Here is a 16,068-nt window from a genome sequence, read left to right on the forward strand (position 1 = left end):
GGTATTTACCCAAAGGACACAGAAACATCAATTCCAAAGAACACCTGCCCCCTATGTTTATAGCAGCACTGTTTACAATAGCTAAGCTTTGGAAACAACCCAAATGCCCAAAAATAGATGACTGGATCAAGAAGATGTGGTCCATATATACCATGGAATATTACTCAGCATTCAAAAAAGATAAACACATGCAATTTGCAGCAACATGGATGGCGCTGGAAGGGATCATGCTCAGCGAAATAAGCCAAAAAGAAAAAGAAAAATACCGGATGGTCTCACTCATAGCAGGAATCTAGAAAACTTAAATAAGGGACCAGGAAAACGAATAACTATAAGAAAGTGAAAATCAAAATCAACAAAAACTATGAACCAGAGACACTTTTAGGGGGGGGGGGGGGGGGGGGGGGGGGATTGGGGTCAGAATGGGGGGGCTGCAATTGTATGGGGAATACAACAATAAAATTTATTATTAAAAAAAAAAAAAAAAAAAAAAAAAAAAGAGCAAGTCAAGAAAAAAAAAAAAAAAAAAAATAAATCCACCTGTTCTGTTCCCCACTTTGTCTCGGGTGACTCCTCTTACCCCCTCCCTTACCCCACAATTCTGGTCTGTACCCCAGTTCTTCTACCCCCCCCCATAAAAAAGACCTACCTACTAAAATTAGTTTCAAGTTCACCCATCCAAGGTCACTGAAGATTAACAAGGTATACACCTTTGCCTCTCACACCCCAGCTTAATTTTCAAATCTTCGTCCCCCTAATATACATGTATTTTGTTTGCACGTGATAAATCAATTAACACAACAGAAAGCATTAACCCAAAACAAAACTCCCTTTTATCAGCCCAACTTTCTCAGAATTGCAAATAAACAATAAGGGAAAAGCTCCGTACTTATTAAAAAAAAATTAAAATAGGCCAACAGCATTATATGGGTACATGGGATCATGCACTTGAAAGTACCTTATAAATTGTTCTAAAGTCTGTAAACACTATGAAAATGCATGATTGCATTATCATAGATCCCAGCCAATTTATGGCAAGTGAGTGTGATGTAGCATATAAATGCAGAAAACAATCATAGCCAGGAGCTTTTGTTTATAAGGGTGAATAACTACAAGGATTTTACATCATCCCATGTCTTGTCTGCAGGGTTTAAGCCGACAAGAACACCACTCAAGATCAAGCTGCCGATGGACCTCCCCGGTGGCGCGGTGGTTGGGTGCTGGGTTGCGAAGCTGCCCGCAGCTTCTGCAGCGCCAGTTCGATCCCTGGCTGCTCCCCGGCCACTGGAGGAGGGTCCTGCATGGCGTGCAGACCTCTCCTGCCGCCCGCTGCTCCCCTCAGCAGTGTATTTCATCAGTCTGCCTCTTCTGTTCCCTGCTCTGGCTCTGGTGAATTCTCTCACCCTCCTGTGCTTCTGACTGTACCCAGTGCTTGTATAAATAAATAAATAAATCTTTAAAAAAAAAAAAAAAAAAAAAAAGATCAAGCTGCAGAAATTGCAGCAGCTGGGATCAATGTCATCTGAGAGAAATTGGCTAGACTAATTAACTAAAAACTCACCAGGAAGATTCTAAATATAGTTCTTTGGCCATTCACTCTCTCCTTCATCCCCACCTCTTCCTGGTATTTCTGGATCCTTTATCCAGTCCATCCCTCCCCTACTCAACTAAACCCTTGAGCTGAACTCTGTGCTCCACACACTAGATCCACTATGAATTTATATGTTTCATTGCTTAATCCTTCTACTGCTGATGCAAAAATTTTCCACATTCCTCACCTGTGGAAACCATTGGTACTCTTACTGTCAAGGAGATCCAAGTTAGGTTATGGGGTTTTTGTCTCCTGTCCTCCCAATCACCATACATCAATAATTACCACCTCCCCTCATGTCATCCATGACAGTGACAGCCTCTCCCCTTTCTCATGTCATTTATGACTCTTGTAGTTACATATCAACTTCCCTTATCTCTCAATCACCACCATTCATGAAAGACTTTGGCACAAGGTCTTCAGCACAAGGCCTTCAGCACAAGGCACAGTCTTCCTTTCTATCCCACATGCTATCAACATCCGGGGTGACTTCAGCGACAAGAGGAGGATCCGCTTAACAACTTGACCTTGGATTCTGACCTTCACATCAGTTCTGACCTTCTCCGTGCTCTGTGAGTCACCCACTCCCCATTAGTGTGACCTTGGCTTTGTCATACCTTGCAATTACAAAATAAACCATTTCTCACTGAGACCCTGACCTCTTTTCCTTCCAGTTTATAACTACTTTTCCAACTATCCCCACTATGACCATTCTTTTGCCTCATGAGGGGCCCCAAATAATCGCCTTCTTTATTTTCATTTCTACTATCAGCCTTTTAATTTCTTCATTTTATTCTTTTACTGCTTAAATTCGATTCAGTGATAATCTAGACAGTATTTCAAAGTTTGTCTCACTTGTCTGATATAATAAGGAACCACCTTCATGCTACTCATGTTCTCTGGCCTTGCACTGAGGTAAGTCACACAATATACTGACATTTTAAACAGATGATCAGCAACCTATTACATTTGTCTGGTCAATGCAGTGACCTCTCTAAAATGGCCATTTCAAATGATGTCCTTATATCAGTCATGTCCTTATATCTCCAGCTTTCCCTTTTCTCGAAACCAGTGACTTCACCTCCTGCTTTGATGCCCAACACTCTACTACCACATTTATATAAGACTATTGGCACATTTATTCAATTCCACATAGAAATTTACTATAGCGGAAGTAAAAACATGTGGCCCAACAATGGAGTGTTTGTGGATACTGTGAGCTCTTTTACAGCAGGGCCATTCCTGTGCATCTGTTTAGTCCCTGCGGTGCCTTGCGCATTGTAGGAAACTAATAAGCAATAAAGAAATGGATAAATTAAACCAATTTATAAAAACAAAAGTCATTACTTTATAAATGGTTTAAACTTCCTGGGACCAACATGATAGTTTGATTTATTTTCCATTACAGAAAAAGACAATTATGAGGGGGGAGCACTCCCTGTGTTTCTGTAATTCTAATTTCATATTAATGTGTTCAACACAACATATATCAAAGGTCTGCTTGGCAGGAGGCCTGCCAACTTATTAGCACCATTTATTGTCCTGAAAGAAAGCATTCACAGAAGTCATTTGATGAGGACATGGCATGTTTTGACCAATTCCTAAATAATAAAAAAAAATTCTTCACTTGAAATAAAAACACTCCAGTCAGCATGATCTCTGATCTAATGCTAGTTCTACAATTTTTCATTACCGCCTTCCTTGCTGCTATACAAACAGTGGGTGGCATTGTACAAAAGCTGATTAATGCTGGGAATTCAAATTGCTGAAAATTGAAGGAATGTGCCCCATGCTGACAATTTGTTAATCAAAAATAGTTATTTCTGCTACTGTGCAAGCTTTAGCCCATCTCATTTTCTTCTGCAATGCAATGTTATATACTCTATCCTCAATGAGATTGAATGTTTTTTCCCCTGACAGTAAAAAGGTTTTATGGGTTCATCAAGAGGCCAAAGCCCTCTAATTCCAATGAATCAATTTCCAGAGTGGAAAGAATATGTTTCTGTCCATATATGCTACTTTTTGTATGCTGTTGATTATCCACAGATCTGTACTGACACTGAATGCTTATAAATTAATCAAAAATCATGTTTACTCACAATTGTATTTTAAAGTATTAAACATATTTACTAAGAGCTTTATATACATTATCTCTTAATCTTCATAACAGCTCCCCCTAATAATCTTTATGATCCATACTTTAATAACTGGAGCTCAGAAAGTATATGACTTTCTTAAATTCACAGAACTAATAAACAGGTCTAAATGATTCCCACATTCTTTCCTACTGTATGAATGCCTTCAAAAAGAAGTAAGGATTTGAGAAAAAAAATATGGAGTATGTCAATGGGTAAAATGATATTCTGTGAACAAATTATAATCCATCCAATACAACTTCTTCAAAACAAGTTGACCAACTACTTGGATCATTTAATAGAAGATTTTTTGCCTTGTAAAATAGAAAGCCTAAGGCATCCGAAATAATGACAGTCATCAACAAATACCTAGTCTTACAGTTTTTCTTTCTAAAAACACAATATAAACTAATTCCTATGCTTCATGATTTATGAAATTGTAAGGAAGAGATTTGACTGAAGTAAAGATATTTCAGATAAAGTCTGGCGAATAAACCAAACTCTCAATTCACCTTGGGGTTTTCATTTGCCATGTTTAAAACACATTCAATTAGAACTTCTCAGCTAGATGCCATTGTGAAAAAAATATTAAAAAAAATAAAGTTGAAGAGAAGGAAGCAACTTCTTTCTATAGCAAATGACCAAGATAAAAGTTCAGTTTGTCCAGGAGTCATTTATGCACAGAATCCAGTGCACCTTGGCCTCCACACTGGGCAAAATCCACCTGACCCTTGGATTGTCCACAAATAAGAAGATGGCTCAAATTGAAGGAATAAAACATGGTTACCCTCTGAATCACTTCTCCTTAGGTATATAGAAGCCCATATACTGTCCATGAAGTTTCTTTCTTTTTTTTTTTTTTTAAAGATTTATTTATTTATTTATACAAGCACTGGGTACAGTCAGAAGTGCAGGAGGTGAGAGAATTCACCTCCAGAGCGGGGAGCAGAACAGGCAGAAGGACCAACGTACACTGCTGAGGGAAGCAGAGGGTGGCAGGCAAGGTCTGCGCGCCATGTGGGACCCTCCCTGGCAGCCAGGGATCGAACCGGCACTGTAGAGGCTGTGGGCAGCTTCGCAGCCCAGCGCTCAACAGCTTGTGCCACCGGGGAGGCCCTCCATGAAGTTTCTTTCTAAATGTTTCCTGCAGGATGTAGGAACAGCATCTGCTGCCCTGAGAGACCAGACATGCTCTCTAAGTCACTTTACCTGAGGACTTCTCATACCCTGCTTGGTGACACCCCAGGTTATGTAAGTCAAACATCATCAGTCTATGCAAGCCTGTAAATCTGGAGGCATTTGTGCCTTCTCTGCTGGTCACCCTACTCTAGTGGGTGGGTAACTTCCTCCCTAACGTGTGAGAAAATGATGGTGCTAAACATAAATTTATTTGACAACCTTTCTAGACAGGTGAGATAAATACTTGCTATTAACACCTTCAGAAGAAGATAGTGGATTTTGAGTCATGATGGGGCAAGTCTTCAGTTATTTGTGATTATTTTTGAGGTTCTGAACAAAAGGAGAGAGAGGAAATGTTTTCAAGATGTTTTGTTGAGTTGTGCTGTTATACAAAGAACATTATGCTCAAAACTGGGAGGTTCAGCTTCTCTAATTTACTGTGTGCCAATTAGCTGGTCACACTGTCTCCAAACCTTAGTTTACTCAACTGACAAATCTCGGTAATGCCTACCCCAATGATGTTTGATGAAAACATCAGATACAGAGTACAAACAAGTCATCAGAATTCACTCTGTAAGTGAATAGGTGATACATAAATATATGAAAATATGAAATTTATCATTATTACCTGTTTCCATGCTTTCTAACTAAAGCTGCAATGGCTTTGTCTGTAATCTGGCATCCATTAATGGCGAGTCCTTGAAGGCTGAAAGTTTACCAAAAAAATACACATCAATAATGTATTTATTTAAAAAGAAGGATTTCTTAACAAAAATTTGCAGTTCATTAGTTATTCAAGTAGCATCAAAAATATTTAAAGAGGAATTTTTTTCTGGTAAGAAATATGCTTAAATTTTGGTTTATAAGATCAACTTACAAGAGGCCTAGTAAATCAAGCACAAATATATATTTTTATATAAATATAATATATTTATCTTTATTTCTTCAATTTCTTTCCTGTTTTTGCAAAGAGCATATTTTCATTTTAAGTTGTTTAATCAAGGCTTTGGCTTGTCCAAAGAACACTATTGTGTAAGGGTATGGAATGTTATCATTTTTTAAAATTTTTTTTAAATTTTTATATTCCTCATACAATTGCAACCCCCTGATTTTGACCCTAATCCCTCCTTTCTTTTTTTTTAATATTTTATTTTATTTATTTATGCAAGTGCTGGGTACAGTCAGAAGCATGAGAGAGTGAGAGAATTCACCAGAGCCAGAGTGGGGAACAGAACAAGCAGACTGACGAAGTACACTGCTGAGGGGAGCAGTGGGCAGCAGGAGAGGTCTGTGGGCCAGTGGGACCCTCGCCTGGTGGCCGGGTATTGAACCGGTGTTGCAGAAGCTGTGGGCAGCTTCACAACCCAGAGTTCAACCACTGTGCCACTGGGGAGGCCCCCTAACCCCTCCTTTCCCCACCCCCCCCAAAGTGTGTCTCTGGTTCATAGTTGTTTGTTGATTTTGATTTTTTTCTTTCTTATAGTTATTCTTTTTCCTGGTCCCTTAGTTAGATTTTCTAGATTCCTGTTATGAGTGAGATCATCCGGTGTTTTTCCTTTTCTTTCTGGCTTATTTTGCTGAGCATGATCCCTTCCAGCGCCATCCATGTTGCTGCAAATTGCATGTGTTTATCCTTTTTGAATGCTGAGTAATATTCCATGGTGCATATGTACCACATCTTCTTGATCCAGTCATCTATTTTTGGGCATTTGGGTTGTTTCCAAAGCTTAGCCATTGTAAACAGTGCTGCTATAAACATAGGGGTGCGGGTGCTCTTTGGAATTAATGTTTCTGTGTCCTTTGGGTAAATACCTAGGAGTGGAATTACTGGATCATATGGAAGCTCTAGCTTTAGTAGGTTGAGGAATCTCCACATGGATTTCCATAGTGGTTGGACCAGTTTGCACTTGTCTAGTTCTTTAATCCATTTTGAGTTGGTTTTTGTGCATGGTGTAAGGTAGTAGTCAAGCTTCATTCTTTTGCATGTGGAATGTTGTCATTTAAAGCATAGTTTCTATCATCACCACATTGCTGTTAAATCAAGAACAGCTTCCTATGAAGATAAACTAAGAAAAACAAGCAATGACATCATGATTATTATGGTGATTCTCTATGCTCACCATCAAGCAGAAATTGACAAAGAAATGAAATAATAGTGAGTGTAACCTAGGATTTTGCTTTAGATTTGTTGCCAAATAATATAGAACATGTAAGCCACAGTGCTTTTTTCATATGATATATTTCTTCCCATTAGATACACAAAATCAGGAAAGCTGAACAAGCATCTTACTTGACATTCACAAAACTGCAGGATTCTTTGTAAAACAAGGCTCGATTTTAAAAGGCTGGGGCTCTACTAAAACTTGCAATTATTTTAATATAAAGTCCTACCATAAAACTTTCTGTAAGGAAGCTTTTTGCACTAAAAAGCATGATTGGAAGACTCTTGATAGAGTCGTGTGCCATAGAAATGATTGTGCTCTATTGTAGCTTTGAATAAAAATGAAAACTGAGCAATTAGTCCTGGTAATGAAGAATTCCCTCCCCAGCGGGCATGCCATGGAGGGTTGGCAGCGGCACCATCCTCCTTACACAAGCAACTGGATAAAATACTGATATGTCTCAGTGCAAGCACTTTTTGGTTTTCATGTGTTACACATACATGTAGACGCTCTCAATCATAGATTCGTGTTTTAGAAAGATAGTTACATCATTGATATCTTCAAAATGATACCAAATGTATTTCCCAGATAGTTCTTATGGACCCTGTGTACAGAAAGTACATTTGTGATGCCTAAGAACACACCTGATTTTGTTTTATTGAATGGAAAAGCCATAATGATTCATTGTCTTCTGTATTTGACATATGTTGACATCAAGGATTCTCCTAAAAATCTGAAATAATCCTTGTCTGCTCCTGGAATTGTAAGTATCAATTTCTATGAGAGCTAGGAACCAGACGGTTAAAGAAGCAGGTGGAAAACTAAAACCACTTTGGCCATGATTCTACTCTTAGAAGAGATTAGAGAAGGTCACTTGTGATAACAAGATGGCTGTTCATAAATGTTTGGCTTTCTCTTTCCTTCCAGAAATGTGATAGGATGACAGTTCCCCACTCCATGGAGCATGTTGTTTTGACCAAGAAATGTAATAAATTGCTTTACAATGCATGTAATTGGTGAATGCTTCACTACATTCTCCCATCTGCCATGCCAGTTGTCAGTGCTCCGTCTAGTGCTCCACACAGTCAGTGCCTATTCTCCTGGCGTGAGTCCTGGAGTGGCATGATCAAGTGGTTGGCTGGAGTCCAGATGGACTCATGAACAAGAAATAAATCTTCTTGTTTTAAGCTACCAAGAATTGGAGGTTGTTTACTACCACAACATAATCTGGCATTTCCTGGCTGATAAAGCACTAGGCCAACTTTCTATTACAAGAATATATCTGAAAGTAAAATTTGATAGACAATCAGAAAATTTGCAGAAACTCCTCCATCTGCTCATTGCTGCATTATTTACAAAGCCAAGTTGTGGAAGCAACCTATCCATCGATGGATGAATGGATAAAGATGTGGATATGCATAGAAATCTTATCATTTGTGACAATATGGATGGACCTTGAGGGCATTATGCTAAGTGGCAAATACCATATGATTTCATTCCATATGTGGAACTTAAAAATGAAAACAAACAAATAAAACCAAACTCATAAAAGCAGAAAACAGAGTGGTGGTTAAGACCCTCCAAGAAATCTTGAGTTCCTTGATAGTGGAAAAATAAATCAGAATTCCTTAATTTATCAGTGGCTCTGATAAAGAAACCTATTACAATCCTGATTCTTTTTACACATCTAAATCTGAGCTTTTCTTCTTCAGCTTTTGCTGCCATCAGAATAAAAGTTACTCCCTTGTGAAGTTAAAGATGATACTTGCATTCAGAAACAGCCTTTATATTAGAATTGTTTTGGAGTAGATTAAATTTTGCTCTATGCTTCAATTACACAATTTTAAATTATTTCAGTTTGCGGAAGATAGAATTAATTTTTGCATGAAAAATATTTATGCAAGTATTACAAATAAAGTACTTGTAAAGACTATTTTGTTCTAATTTTCTAAAGCGAACAAATCTTCAAAGTAATATGTCAATATATGTAAATATATCATGAATACACATTTACCAGTTGATCGCTATAATATTGAATATATACATATATACATATGCTTTAGTGTGTGCAAAAGGTTTTATGTATGTGTTTATACATACAAGCACATGAAGCTCATTATGGGTAGGGAGTCCATTGCTTTCATCTGATTCTCAAAAAAGTTGTTATCCATAACCTTTCAAGAGGCAACTCCCTAGACTAGGGGTCAGCAAACCAACCCTTAGGTCACATGCACTCTGTCACCTTATTTTGTCAATAAAGTTGTAATAGTGGAACAAAACTGTGTTCATTTATTTACACATTGTCTAAGGCTGCTATAGAGGCAAAATTGAGTAGTTATGATAGATGATATGACATCAAAGCTTAAAATATAAACTACCTGGACTTAAAGTATTCTGATGTCAGTTTGGGACTCTTCCATCTAGAACTTGCTGCTCCTGGTTGTGACCTGAAGCTAAGAGGGCTGATTATAGAAATGATGACTCTCATAGAGCAAAACAAACTCAGATAAAAACATCCTCAATGTTTCTTTCTGTTCTTTCTGCAGGAAACAGCTATGGGACAGAGGGCAACAGACTCTGAAACCCCATTGTCTTGGTTCCAGCACAGTCTCCACTAACTTACTAGATGTGTGAGATCAGGCGAGTTACTTAACCTCACTGTGCCTAAGTTCTCTAATCAGCAAAATGTGGAAAGTAATAACTCTACTTCATAGAGTTGTTCTAGGGATTAAAATAATGCCAACAAAGCACTCAAAATAAGGCCGTTCCTGGTGGTGCAGGCAGTTGAGCACAGCGCTGAGGTTCGATCCCCGCCGGCCATCGAGGGTCCCACATAGCATGGCAGACTTCTACTGTCATGCCCGCTGCTCCCCTCGGCAGTGTATTTCATCAGTCTCCCTGTTCTGTTCCCCGCTCTGTCTCTGGTGAATCCTCTCACCCTCCCACGCCTCTGGCCTGTACCCCGGTTCTTGTATAAATAAATAAATCTTTTTAAAAAAGCACTCAAAACAGTGTCTTATGTATTATAACAAGACATGTTAGTTGTTATTTTAACAATTTTTTTAATCAATGCGTTAATTGGCAGAATAACGGGATCACTTTTGTTGCATTACCTTGAAGCTCCTTGTATGAGCGCCAGCACGCCCACATCGGTAGCCCCAGACCAACTTATGTCCACAGCCGACAAACTGCTGCAAAGGGCCCCAGCGAGGAGCAGGATCCCATCTCCTGCAAGCCCGGGGCCACTGCAGCTTATTACATTCAGCTCCTGGGTGATAGAAACCAAAGGAGCCTTCATTAGAAATGCTTCAGAATCCCTTCAGAACAGAGTGTGACCAGGAGATTTTAGAACTACTAAGAGAGCGCATTAGGGAGCAAGAAATCACCAAGGTAGCCAACAGCTAGGGTGTAAACGGCTTTGCAAAGAAGGAAGGACATGACTAAAGCAATTAAAACTAGTATGTTTCTGCTCAGGCCAGCCCATCTTCCTTTGGGCCTGTTTACTGAAACCACACCTTCCTTGATGTCACCCTAAGATTAGAAGTCACCCTCAGATTGTAGGAGCTCATTTAAATGATTAACAGTTGGGTAGCCATTAGAAATGATTTTTATGAAGAGCTTTTAATTGATGGAGAAAAATGTTTAAATGAAAGTGATGACTACAAAATGTTTCCTACATTTCATAATCTCCATTATGTTTGTTTGTTTGTTTGTTTACTTATTTATTTATACATACAAGACTGGGATGCAGGTCAGAGGTGTGTGTGTGTTGATGGGGGGAGGGAGGTGAGAGGATTCACCAGAGAGCAGAACAGGCAGATCTACTGAAATACACTGCTGAGGGGAGTAGCGGGTGAGGCAGGAGAGGTCTGCTGTGCCATGTGGGTAGCTCCCTGGCTGCAGTGGCTGGCGACAGCTTGATAGCACTATCTTTAACCCCTGTACCATCATAAAGGCCCCTCCATTATGTTCTTTAAGTGTTGTTTTTATTTTTTTTTTTTTTGAATTTTAGAGTGACAATTTATTCTTTTTTTTTTTTTTTAAATATTAAATTTTATTTTTATATTCCCCCATACAATTGCAAACGCCCCATTCTGACCCCAATCCTTCCCCTCCCGCCCCCCACCCCCCAAAAAGTGTCTCTGGTTCATAGTTTTTTGTTGATTTTGATTTTCACTTTCTTATATTCATTTTCCTGGTCCCTTAATTAAGTTTTCTAGATTCCTGCTATGAGTGAGACCATCCGGTATTTTTCTTTTTCTTTTTGGCTTATTTCGCTGAGCATGATCCCTTCCAGTGCCATCCATGTTGCTGCAAATTGCATGTGTTTATCTTTTTTGAATGCTGAGTAATATTCCATGGTATATATGTACCACATCTTCTTGATCCAGTCATCTATTTTTGGGCATTTGGGTTGTTTCCAAAGCTTAGCTATTGTAAACAGTGCTGCTATAAACATAGGAGTGCAGGTGCTCTTTGGAATTGATGTTTCTGTGTCCTTTGGGTAAATACCTAGGAGTGGAATTGCTGGATCATATGGAAGCTCTATGTTTAGTAGGTCCAGAAATCTCCACACAGCTCTCCATAATGGTTGGACCAGTTTGCACTCCCACCAACAGTGCAGAAGAGTTCCTTTTTCTCCACATCCTCGCCAACATTTGTTGTTGCTAGTTTTTTTAATATGTGCCATTCTCACTGGTGTGAGATGGTATCTCATGGTAGTTTTGATTTGCATTTCCCTGATTACAAGTGATGTTGAACATTTTTTCATATGTCTGTTGGCCATTTGCATTTCCTCTTCAGAGAAGTTTCTTTTTAGCTCTTCTGCCCATTTTTTGACTGGATTATTTTCTTTGTTGTTGCTGAGTCTCATCAGCTCTTTGCAGATTTTTGTGATCAGTCCTTTATCATTAGTGTTGGGTGCAAAAATGTTCTCCCAGTTGGTGGGGTTTCTCTTTGTTTTTGTTATTGTCTCTTTTGCTGTGCAGAAGCTCTTTAATTCGATGTAGTCCCAGCTGTTTATCTTTCTCTTCACTATCACTGCTTTGGGTGATGTGTCTGTAAAGATGTCTTTGATGTGCAAATCCCGTAGTGTTTCGCCTATATTTCCTTCTATGTATTTTATGGTTTCAGGTCTTATGTCTAGTTCTTTAATCCATTTTGAGTTGATTTTTGTGTATGGTGTGAGGTAGTGGTCAAGCTTCATTCTTTTGCATGTAGCGACCCAGTTTTCCCAGCACCATTTATTGAACAAACTTTCTTTGCTCCAATGCATAGTCTTTGCTCCTTTGTCAAAGATTAGTTGACCATAAATCTGTGGGTTTATTTCTGGATTTTCTATTCGATTCCATTGGTCTGTATGTCTGTTCTTGTTCCAATACCATGCAGTTTTGATGATTATGGCTTTGTAGTATAGTTTGAAGTCTGGGAGTGTGATGCCTCCATTTCCTTCTTTTTTTTTCAGTAGAGCTTTGGCTATTCGGGGTTTTTGGTGATTCCATATGAATTTCATCAATAATTGTTCTATTTCTTTGAAGAATGCCATTGAGATTTTGATTGGAATAGCATTGAATCTGTATATTGCTTTTGGTAGGATGGCCATTTTAATAATGTTTATTCTTCCAATCCATGAGCAGGGGATGTCTTTCCATTTCTTTGTGTCTTCTTCTATTTCTTTTAAGTGTTGTTTTTAAATGCTCTTTAAAAAATAGGTATTAATTCTCTGGTTTATAGTTGCTTGCTGATTTTGATTTTTTCTTTATTATAATTAGCCTTTTTCCTGGTCCCTTATTTAGGTTTTCTAAATTCCTGCTCCAAGTGAGAACTATAAACCAGAGACACACTATGGGAGGGGGAATGGGGGGGAGGAAGGAGTAGGATCAAAACAAGGGGGGTGGGAATTGTATGGGGACTATAATGCATACATTGTGCAAAAATGAAAAATGATATAAAAAATATATTTAAAAAGGGAAAAAAACAAGGTTGAAAAAATAGGCATTAATTCTGCAGTCTTAAAAAGGTCATTTGCCAGCAAGTACAAACTATTAATAAATAATAGTGAAAAAAGTGAGATCAGTGATTAGCTTTAGGGGATGGGACAATGGGGGTTGAGTGAGAAAGACCCTAGGATGGGTGGGTTACACAGGCATACACATTTTTCAAAACTTGATGGATGGTATCCCTACCATTTCATGTAGATGAATTTTACCTGACAAAGAAAAAAGCAGCAACAATTGATATAATGCTATTCATACTGTAGTGTTTAGGAATGAAGTGTACGAGGTGTGTATAACTCACACTGAATCTCTTTTTTTTTTTAAATGAGTTGAAGGATAGCTTAAAGTTTGAATGGATAGATTTGTGATAAAGTCAGTGTAATATCACCTAATTGTAAAATCAAGGACATGAGTATAGGTGTTAACTAGTATATCAATGTTCAAGTATATTTAAAATTTTTCAGCACAGGATGTTGGGAATATTTACCCCGGACCTAGGTCTCATCTGGCCTGTAATCTGCACTGGAGCTTTACACTGGCTGGAGAACTTCAGAATAGCATTACCAATACGGACTGGAGATGCCTACCTTTAGCAAACCTAATTTATGCAAACTAAGAATTCTAAAACAGGTATTTAGATATAAGTAGTTTTTTGTTTTTTGTTTTTTACTAAAAGGTTATCCATTTGAAATAAACAGCCAGACGATATTATCTATTGGATAATTTTTCTGAGCTGAATTGGATTCCTTGAGCACTTAAAATTTGGGCATCATTTTCTCTAATGGTGGCCTGTCTGATACTCCAGTCCACACTTGCTTTTGTTGTCCCCTGACAAACATAAAAGGAGAGAATTCTATTTGATGTGGTAAAAGAGCAGGGAAATCAATCCTTCTGGGCTAAAAATCCGTCATCATAAACAATAGGGACTTTCTACCAATAGAACATAAGAGTTTTGAGATGCTAAGTGAAAACTGAGTCATCTGAAACCATAATGGCCTTGAAGTAATGTCCATGCCCAGGATTGAGCTCTTGATCCCCACTCCTATTCCTTTTCAGCACTCCACCTGCAGTCATACACTTGCTCTGAGGGAACTCCCATTAGCTGCTGATTGCTCTGAATGGCAGCTCTCAGCTTTCTGGAATTCAAAATCACTGCAGTATCATGTGCAATATTATTCTAATTAAATATTAAAATTAACTTTTCTTTAATATATCATGCTTTTAAAATAAATGATAATAACTGGAACTGTCCTGGGACACAACAGAAACAGGTGTTGGATCCCCAGGCCTGCTTACTTGTTCACAGAAGGGCTTTAGCCCTTTTTGTGCCCTGGACTCCTTTGAGCAACCAGGGGAAGCACCTGCACCTTTGTCAGAATAATGTCTATAAATGAATAAAACATAGAATTGCAAAGGGAGCCAAGAATAATGAAATACAGTCAGAAAAATTATAAACATCTTGTGACATGATAACACTTGCTTCTTTACTGATAGAGCATATAATCTCATCTAGCTACTGGTCTGGTAATGACCATAGTTTTGAAGTTGTGATAGATGTAAAGTACATTTTGAGATTCTGCAACAACATCAAGGTGAAATGAAAATAAGTCTGATTTTTCATAGTCAGAATGTTAGTCACACTTTTCTATTAGTCATAATCGAAGGAGATACTAGCTTTCTGTAGAGTGGAAATAAATGTGATTATTTTTCTCTTCCAAGTTGAAAAATCCCTTGAATTCTCCCCATTGAATTCGCCCTTGAACCTTGAATTCGCCCCCAGGTTAAGCCCTCTAGTTGAGACTTCACCTATCCTTTGGTTAGTACAAGCTGAAAGAGAAAAAAAAGAAAGTCAATTAAAAAAACTTGGAGGAGAGAGTATGAGATTGAGAGACTGAGATTCAGAATAAACCAACTCTAGGATGTAAGTGGAAGAGGAGCATACATGCTGGTGGCAAGAATGGAAGAAAAAAACACAACAATGAAAAAAAAAGAGCCCAGGAAGATGAGAGATCTTCATTTCCAGAGCACCACAGGAGGGGGTTAGTTCCAAAGAGTCTTGAGCCCAGGAGGGTGACCACTTTAATAGACATTGCTTTGTCTGTGAGTCACCCTGAAACAGGTTACTATCAGCAAGAATGTGGGGAACCTGGCAAGTCTATTAAGATGCTCCTCCCCAAAGCCAGCAGCCATCACAACAAATTCAGGGATCTTTTCCTAACTTTTGTGCATTTCCACATGAACCAAGTGTTTTGTGGACAATATATCTCATGATATTACTTAGATAAGTTGATATTTACTTCTGTGCATTGATCTGAAAGTCAAGGAAGAGGGTCAAGGCGTGGTGAAATTTTTAAAAATAATCATGGTGGTGTCAATTATTCTGTAATATTTTGTTTTTTTAACACATAACCCAATCATTTTTAATCAATATTTCAGCAAAGAACACTTGCACATAAATGGCTGTTAAAGAAGAGTCCAAATCAGTGGATTTTATCTCTTTTTAGGTTTTTTTCCTTAAAACAAGAACAAAGAGAAAGAAATCAAGATTTTATTTTTTATGTCACAGACTATATACACTTAACTCTTGTTGGATGACTTTTAAATCGTGTTTTAGGGGTTAAATTGGCTCTATGATATTATCAATAAAATTTCATCACTAGTATAAGAAGGAATTTCTAGTACTTTGACTTAAAGTCAACTAAAATTTAATAGCCACTTCTTTAAGTTCAAAGATTTTGTTCTAATTTGGTAGTATTTGTTTCTATGAGGAGAGGTACCCTATTTTCCTTTAAGCATATGATTCACACAAGAATGAGATACTAGATAGAAACTGGTTCATTATTTTTAGAATGTGTTTCTCCTCCATATGCTAGATAGCCGGAACATAAACATGTATGGAGAACATATGGGATGGGGAAAAAAATCTCTGACCACGCAGCCAAGATTTAAGAGACAGACATATCAACCAGCTTTCCATTTCTGAGGTGATTGTCTGATCCACAGCT

The 16,068-nt window shown here is 38.1% G+C and overlaps 1 long non-coding RNA gene across 1 annotated transcript in view; it reads right to left on the minus strand.

Moving 5' to 3' along the window:
* The window catches only part of LOC129144888 (uncharacterized), a 19,865-nt gene extending 9,657 nt beyond the window's left edge, over nt 1-10,208 (minus strand). Inside the window, exons 1-2 of the long non-coding RNA XR_008549689.1 lie at nt 10,181-10,208; nt 5,534-5,611 (exon numbers count right to left, since the gene is read on the minus strand). This is a non-coding gene — a long non-coding RNA (uncharacterized LOC129144888). The remainder of the gene's footprint in view (nt 1-5,533; nt 5,612-10,180) is intronic.
* Between the last annotated feature and the right edge of the window lie 5,860 nt (nt 10,209-16,068).

Source organism: Talpa occidentalis, unplaced genomic scaffold (assembly GCF_014898055.3).
Source record: "Talpa occidentalis isolate TD23 unplaced genomic scaffold, MPIMG_talOcc4v2.1 talOcc4.7, whole genome shotgun sequence".
NCBI lineage: Eukaryota > Metazoa > Chordata > Mammalia > Eulipotyphla > Talpidae > Talpa > Talpa occidentalis.